General features: G+C 41.3%; 1 pseudogene; it reads right to left on the reverse strand.

Moving 5' to 3' along the window:
* Positions 1-1,929: 1,929 nt before the first annotated feature.
* LOC121545680 lies at positions 1,930-7,609 on the reverse strand (annotated as a pseudogene).
* Between the last annotated feature and the right edge of the window lie 1,184 nt (positions 7,610-8,793).

Here is an 8,793-nt window from a genome sequence, read left to right on the forward strand (position 1 = left end):
TCAAACTTTCACACTAGAGGAAATACTCTCAATAGCAATTTAGATATCATGTACATTATCTTCACGACTGCAAGACACTTGAGTTGGCTTACGTGAAGTTACTACAAAGATTATGTCTAAAACATTGCAGTGAAGCCATTTAGTGACTTTTATTTCCACTCACACTTTTTAAAGACAATTATTCTGTTGTGTTTCTCACAAACATTAAGTTATATCTTTGTTATAAGTGCTTCATAGAGAGAATGTAAAGCTGCATGTATTTATCATAGCCTCCAAGTAGACCTACACCCCTGCAATAATTTTATAACATTGGAATTTGATGGACTGGACTCTGTGAGTCGCGACTTCAATAATATACAGTGATACTCACTGACCGAGCCAATGGTTAACATGTTATTTAAAAAAAAAAGTCAATAGTAAGGCAAGTAAATGAGGAATATGACACAAAACATACCTGCACACATTGGCTAAAAGAAAAGCACAGTTTATTTAAACAAAATTCACTTAAAGATACAGTCAGGGCCTTTTTCCACCAGTGGCCAGGGGCGGTGTGTTCATTAGGGCGATATGGGCGACGCACTGCCAAACGGGAAAAGGAAGGGATTTTTTTTCTAATCAATTATATCACGGCAACAGTAGTTATCAGTGTTCTAATCTAGACGTCTGATCTGCCACTAAATGTCCAATCAGGCTAAAGTCGTGCTTCAAATGGCCCCGCCCTTTTGCGGGCGATTTCAGTCAGGTTGAAAATCGCCCCCAGAAGTCTCTCATAGACTCTCATGTAAAATCTTTTTTTTCAAATATCAGAGCTTTCAATACAATCTCTATGGGTTCGGGAGGGCTTGCACTTACGCGCTTTCGTCATACGTAACATAACCATGAACGTAACTAAGAAAAGAGCGGGTAGCAGCGTCAATCAATTCACGAACTACTGTCAAGATGGCTAGCGTTCAGTGCAACTCGATTGTCTCTTTGAAAGAAGTTCCTTTTTGTCGCGAACAAATCAAGATAAATTGGCAACGAAACAATTAGGACCTCCCAGACCAAATTTAATAATTCAACAGGTTTCTACTAAAGGGGGAAAGTCCTACACCCGAGGATTTTCCAAAAATTGGTACGAACGAAAAACCTGGCTAGCAGGCTGCGATGTAGCTAATGCAGTCTTCTGCTACCCCTGCTTACTCTTTCACCCTGAAGGCGGCACGGCAGACAGCACCGCTTGGACAGCGACTGGTGTAACGGACATGCACCATCTTTCAGAAAAGATTAAGAAACATGAGCTGTCAAAGACCCACATGGATAGCTGTTTGAGATTGTCTGCTTTGGGGAGAGTGAACATTGCCACTCAACTGGATGAGGGATACAGGCTAGCTGTCCGCCGCCACAACGATGAGGTTAGCAAGAACCGCCACATCCTCAGCCGGCTAATCCAGTGTGTGAAGTTTTGCGGAGTGTTTGAGTTAGCTTTGCGAGGCAAAGATGAAACTGAGGGCTCCACCAACCCTGGTATTTTTCTTGGACTTGTCAACTTTGTGGCACAATTAGATGAGGTGTTTTATGGAAATGCATATTGTTTATGCAGTGTTGAGGAATGTGAAAGAACACCCTTGATTATTTTTACTGTGATAACTTATTTTGCTTTTGTAAGCCAACACTTTTGAGATCAGTCAATAAATGCTTCTGGTATTGACTTATATGCTGCCCCTGTCTTCATGTTGTTGCTGGACATATATTTTTTAAAATGTGTGTAGGTCACCTAAATCATCAGAAAAATTGCCCCCCCTGAGAATTTTTTCAGGAGCCGCCACTGCCAGTGGCATGTCAATTCGAACAAAATTCAGAGGTAGGACTAAACAAATAGAATATGCTTTTTTACATGACAACCACTGACATTAGCTAATTTATATCACAATATCTTTATTTTCCTCTGCTATCTGGAATCTAATGTATGAACTGCGCACAGGCGCACACACATACACACACACACACACATACACATTTACACACTTATACCTTCACATAGGTCCAAATCCTCACTATAAATCTGTCTACATAACTTTGATAATTTGCACGTGACTCAAATGTTCATGCAAATCTCCTATTAACATCAATGTAGGACACACAATTATAGGGTTTGGTCCATTTTCAATGGTATGCGTAAATGCATATTTTTTTACAGTGCCATTATGTCATAATACAACAAATACCATTCCCTGTACACTGATACATGTTATGTCAGAATTATTAGTAGTTTTCTGATTGTATCTGTATTGACCTATAGCCTGCAGGGTGCCACTCTGTTTTTTCTCCTCTCTTGCCAACTTCATATGGAATTGTCATGCCAAACAGCTTGACAATGACATTGGAGTAGGCAAAAGCACAAACAGATCTGGGACCAGGCTAGTATTGACCATAACTGCACTGAACAGAGAACTCCTGTTGGTGTAGGCTAGTATGCATTAAGAGTGCTGGGAGGCAGAGGAATTATGTTTTGAGCAGTGTGGGGATGTCTTCTGTTTCAGTGACTGGAGATATGATCTCACTCTTCCAAAATAGGTATTTCACTCTGTCATTCCTCTTCTGCCCTCCTTGCCTGTCAGTCATTTTCAACCCACTTGCAAGCCTTTTCTTATAGTCTGTAAAACAAAACATGATGGTAAGGTAACTGCACAGTCTCAGACAGAAACATACTGAGTACATACTTCAATATCCAATGTGTGCACACACACACACACACACACACATACACGCACACACACGTATGTGTGTGGTCTGATACTGTGTGTGCCGAATATGTGTGATTTTGTTCCCCCTTTGAAAATAATGGTACTTACAGCCCAATGGTACACTATAAATACTGCGGCGATGGTTTAGATGGATAATGAACCCCACCAATGAAATTAACTGAAAAAGAAAATCCAATTATATGAATAAATATAAAATGATGCAATACTAATTTAATCAATGAACTTTTTGGATGGAAGCGTCACTTTTGAGCTCTAGACAGTTTAAACCAACTCTTAAATAAAAGGGCATAAATTATTAAAACAAGTGAAACATAACAAATAAAAAAGGATAAACAAGGCCTGTGACATTACCAGCATCGCGCAATTTTTTCCATGGCAAAAATGAAACCATGAAGCAGACTAAACTCTCTCTTTGGTCCTTTACAAACCTGCTATATGTAAAATAGTGTGTGCTATAGCTTGGGAAATACATGAATGTGACTCTGGATGACAACATAATGATGTTTGTTTCCAACATTAGGGCGGTTTTTCTAAAGAAGTTAAATCCGATCCGTGTTTTGTTTCCTTGCCACGATACTAACGTGTGTCGCAAAACTGGTATTGTCCCGGCCCTACTTGACAGTATTACATGTGGCTGTGACCTTATGCCGTACTATCTGTTCTGTACTATGTGTGTCAAATTGTGTATGTGTTTTCTTTGTAAAGTGTGTTGTGACATGTGTAAAATGCACTTTAAATTCACATACAGCTGTCCTCCTCCTCTGTGAAGGTGCTGACCACATAGCAGGCATAGACCAATCCCAAGAGCTGTAGGCACAAACACAGAGACCACCAGTTCAACATTCAAATCAAATTTTATTTGTCACATGCGCCGAATACAACAGGTGTAGACTTTACCGTGAAATGCTTACTTACGAGCCCTTCCCCAACAATTAAAAAGTAAGAAAATTAGCAAATAAAAATAGAAAATAGTAATACAATAAATAACAATAATGAGGTAGTTGAGGTAATATGTACATGTAGGTAGGGGTAAAAGTGACTAGGCAATCAGGATAGATAATAAACAGAGTAGCAGCAGTGTATGTGAAGAGTGTGAAAGTGTGTTTATGTGTGTGTGTGTGTGGCGTCAATATGCATGTGTGTGTGTGAGCATATGTGTGTGAGCATATGTAGTGTGTGTGTGTGTGTGTGTGTGTGTGTGTTGGAGTGTCAGTGTAAGTATGTGTGAGTGTGTGGGTAACATGTAACATTACATTCCAATGAAGCCCACCACATGGGTATGTTCTGAATTTATTTCATTGTGTGTTTGTGTGTAAGAGAGAGAGCAAGAGAGAGTACTCACAGAGATTAGGAGTTGTATGATACAGTGTAGGAACTCTTATGTATTGGTATTCCAGCCAGCATCCCAGAGCAGAGATGAGTTTTGGGCTCTCCAGACTCTGCCATCTAGTGGCATGAAGGTCCCTGTCGTCACAGCCTGGCCCGTTGTCTTTCCACCATGAACGTTGTGAGGATACACCCAGGGATAGCAGGTCGCTCTCCTGCAGTGACACAGCATATGGGCTGTTCATGTTCAAATCACATTTTATTTGTCACATGTGCCGAATACAACAGGTGTAGACCTTACCGTGAATGCTTACTTACAAGCCCTTAACCAACAATGCAGTTGAAAGAAAATAAAGCTAAGAAAAACTAAAGTAAATAAATATATAAATTAAATAAAAGTAACACAATAAAATAACAATAATGAGGCTATATACAGGGGGTACCGGTACCGAGTCAATGTGTGGGGGTACAGGTTAGCCGAGGTAATTTGTACATGTAGGTAGGGGTAAAGTGACTATGCATAGATAATAAACAGCGAGTAGCAGCAGTGTGTTTGGACCATGATAGTTTGTTGGTGATGTGGACACCAAGGAACTTGAAACTCTCGACCCGCTCCACTACAGCCCCGTCGATATGAATGGGGGCATGTTCGGCCCTCCTTTTCCTGTAGTCCTCGATCATCGCCTTTGTCTTGCTCACGTTGAGGGAGAGGTTGTTGTCCTGGCACCACACTGCCAGGTCTCTGACCTTGTCAGTAGCTGAGTGTAGATGCGGTGAGGAAATCAAGCGCAGGAAACACGGGCGTTCGTCAACAGACTTTAGTTAACAAAATGCAGCACCAAACAGGCGAACAGCCAACCCAACCGGGAGGCAAAATACAAATTACGCACAACACACACAGTGCGTAAAAATGAAGATAGCGCACACAGTGCGGACTCTCGGAAAACAACAAACACGAGAGTAATACAAAAGAGCAACAGCTTGACAATAAACAATACCACATAACACCTGCCCCCACACACGAAAACTAAATAGGCAACCAAATCAAACACTAACAAGGGACAGGTGTACAAACAGACAAAACCAAACAAACATGAAACATCGAACGGTGGCAGCTAGTACTCCGGGGACGACGACCGCCGAAGCCTGCCCGAAACAAGGAGGAGGAGCAGCCTCGGCCGAAACCGTGACAGACCTCCTCCCTATAGGCTGTCTCATCGTTGTCTGTGATCAGGCCTACCACTGTTGTGTCGTCAGCAAACTTTAATGATGGTGTTGGAGTCATGCTTGGCCACGCAGTCGTGGGTGAACATGGAGTACAGGAGGGGACTAAGCATGCACCCCTGAGGGGCCCTCGTGTTGAGGATCAGCGTGGCAGATGTGTTGTTGCCTACCCTTACCACCTGGGGGCGGCTGTCCAGTTGCAGAGGGAGGTTTTTAGTCCCAGGGTCCTTAGCTTAGTGATGAGCTTTGTGGGCACTATGGTGTTGAACGCTGAACTGTAAAGCATGTTTATGTATTTATGGTATGTAATTGTTTGGGAAAAGAAAGACTGATTGATGCAGTGCCAAAATAATACACAATTCAAGGTGAAGCAAATTTATTACTTGATAGCGGGTCTGAATATTAGTGACCAATACCTTGGAAAGGCCTCCCAGGTCCAAATAGAGACAGCTCACAAAGACATTCCACGCCACCCAAGGTAATGTCCACAGCAGGTACTGAGGGATTAAAATATATTTGATGATCATTTTAGACACATAATGTCTATCTATTTGTATGGAGGCAAATCTCTATACATGACACAATTGTAACAGTGGCCAATGCTGTTCCACAATAGTTATACAAATGGCTTTGCCTTCCACACGTACAGTTCCATTCTTCTATGAAGAATAGGCACATTTCATGGAATTATCCATGTTGATTTCAAGGTGTAATTTGTAAGTAAATACAGTACACTGCATTTAAACTTGCCTATGTAATAACCATTTAATGACATAACTTTCTCGACTTTTAATATAACGTGGGGTCAATATTTATATTTGCAGCACATAAACATTCTTACATTACAGGTGATCCCTTACAGCTCTTGTACATTGGATTATGAATTAACAGTAATATTTCAGTGAGGACTGAAAATTGCTTTTATTTGTCTTAGACAAAAACACAACATTATCCATTGTATGATAGCCTGGGGCAGATTAACACAAAAATAGTGTGGCCTAGATGTGACTTACTAGAGCAATGTAGCGTGGTCTGTACTGAATGGTGCCAAAGAGGCAGAGGATAACCATGATTATGTGCAGGAAGTTGACCATGATGGGAGTCCACTGGTACCCAAGGAAGTCAAAAGCCTGCCTCTCTAATGCTGTCATCTGGGATGTCAAAGGGAGAGAGCAGGAGGGGCAGAAAGAGATGGTGGGTTAAGAATCTCTATGACATGTATTATGCATGATGAAGCATCTTATCAAGTCATCCACTCACTGCTTCAAGACTCTCCAGATATTCTAATCTAAACAGTTGGTTCTGAATTGATGGATGGTGGTGTTAAACGGTCATCTCCCTACAAAGCATTCACTAGATTATTTTTTCCCCATGCTGACTGCTCTCTCTGGGTTGTCAAGGTAACTGAGCCACTGGGACAAACCATGTTGCAGGGAGAGGGGCAGAGCAGGGATGTGAATTCTGTCCTCTGAGGTCGCCTTCTCAATCACTCAAAAGGGGGGTAGGGTGGGAAGAAAGAGCGGGACAAAGTGGGACTAAGGTTCAGGCAGAGTGGGGTTTGGCTCCCTTTCCCCATTGGTAACTCATGCAAGCAAGATAAACATGCATCTTTTTGTATTCTAAAAGCACACAATCAATTATTTTATTTTCAGTGTTGACCCATAGCTTGTAGTAATGGTGAGCATGAATACAAAAATCTTAATTTAAAAAAAATATGTTGGAGAGAAAGATGAATTTATGTTTGATTTATGTTTTATTGATGTGTAACATTTATATAATAATAATACACTTAAATTAGTTTTCTCAGCACACAATATGAATGGCCAATTATTGCATAATTTTACTTCAAATTTGTTTAATTCAATTTAGTTGTATAAGGAAATGTGGTCCTCTGTAGCTCCAGGGTAGTGGGTTCGATCCCCGGGACCACCCATACGTAAAAATGTATGCACACATGACTGTAAGTCGCTTTGGATAAAAGCGTCTGCTAAATGGCATATTATTATTATATTATTATGAAATGGAAAGACTATTTGACTGGTGTGTCGTGGGAACTCTAATTTACACGTTTATCTCAAACTTGCAAAATGTGGCTACTTCGTTTTGTCGTTCCAAAAACAATTTCAACAACATCAGCTAGCAGAAGTGGCAGTAATCGTTGAATAGAAGTAAATCAAGGCTATGGTAGCAGGTGTTTTTTGAAAGTCTGTATAGACATACCATCATCGCAGAATAATGAACTCACCACTTGGAGAGTGGTAGCTCAGTTGGTAGAGCATGGCGTTTGCAACGCCAGGGTTGTGGGTTCCATTCCCACGGGGGGCCAGTATGAAGAAGAAAAAAAAAATTATGCACTCACTAACTGTAAGTCGCTCTGGATAAGAGCGTCTGCTAAATGACTATAAATGTTTTTTTGTTTTGTTTTTTAATGCAGAGGAAGATCAGCATACATCGTCATCGTCTCTTTCTGCATAAACGGGTTCCAAACAGGCGAATCGAAACAGCAAAGCAACTTTTTATAAATTAATAGGGGCAAATTGAATAGTCCTTCCCATATCCAAACATTTAGCAGACGCTCTTATCCAGAGTGACTTACAAATTGAAACAAGCTCTCCCGTCCGGGGACGTGTCGTGGTTTGCGGTGGTGGAACAAAACTAGCTGAGAAGGAAAAACACATAGGACTGTTACAACGAGGGGGAGGGTAGGGGGCATAGTAATTGCCCTACACGGATGCTCTGGTAGGTGTGGCGCTAAGGACGCTCTACCCTGCACTAGTGGAAGACACCAGTAGTTGGTGGTGCTGGTGGAAGGGACAATGAATTAACGTTTAGTAGCCTATATGTGCACAGGACCAAGAACATTTTTGGGCTCAGTGATATTTTCTCAAAAACAAATATTTGTCCATTCTTTCCACCCAAATTGTTCACTTTCAAGCAACCCTCACCTGGGGTCATTTACAAACATTGCATAGGCCCACAGGACCTAAAACAACTGGTTCCTATGGACCATGGAAGTACTACAAAGGCATGTCCAACTCATATTGAAGCCTATAACCCAAACAGGAAAACGCTTGCACAGAAAAACCCGCGTTAGGGCGGTGCTGAAGGATAGCGCCACTCAATAGACCAGGTTGGAATCGTTGTGATGATTTGTCAGCACTTTGTCAAACGGGTGTTCTATTACTGTGACACAGTAAAATACAGAATAATAATTATTTGGTTTCATCCAGTGATGTGATAACACAGCCTGATCAACCAAATTATGACCCGTCCTTGGTGATTACAAAGCATTTGGCTAACACTCACCACATTATTATTACACATTTATAAGCCTACACATGGTCATCTATTTCACCTCAGACGTCCACATCAATGTGATGGCTTAGATTGAAAGGTTATGCCAATCTCCACGCGCTCCATTCACCGCACTTCTCCATCCTTCCGAGGGATGACGCTAGAAGCAAAACACAAATTCATAATTGGGGTTCTCCAGTTC

This window comes from Coregonus clupeaformis, chromosome 30, assembly GCF_020615455.1.
Source record: "Coregonus clupeaformis isolate EN_2021a chromosome 30, ASM2061545v1, whole genome shotgun sequence".
NCBI lineage: Eukaryota > Metazoa > Chordata > Actinopteri > Salmoniformes > Salmonidae > Coregonus > Coregonus clupeaformis.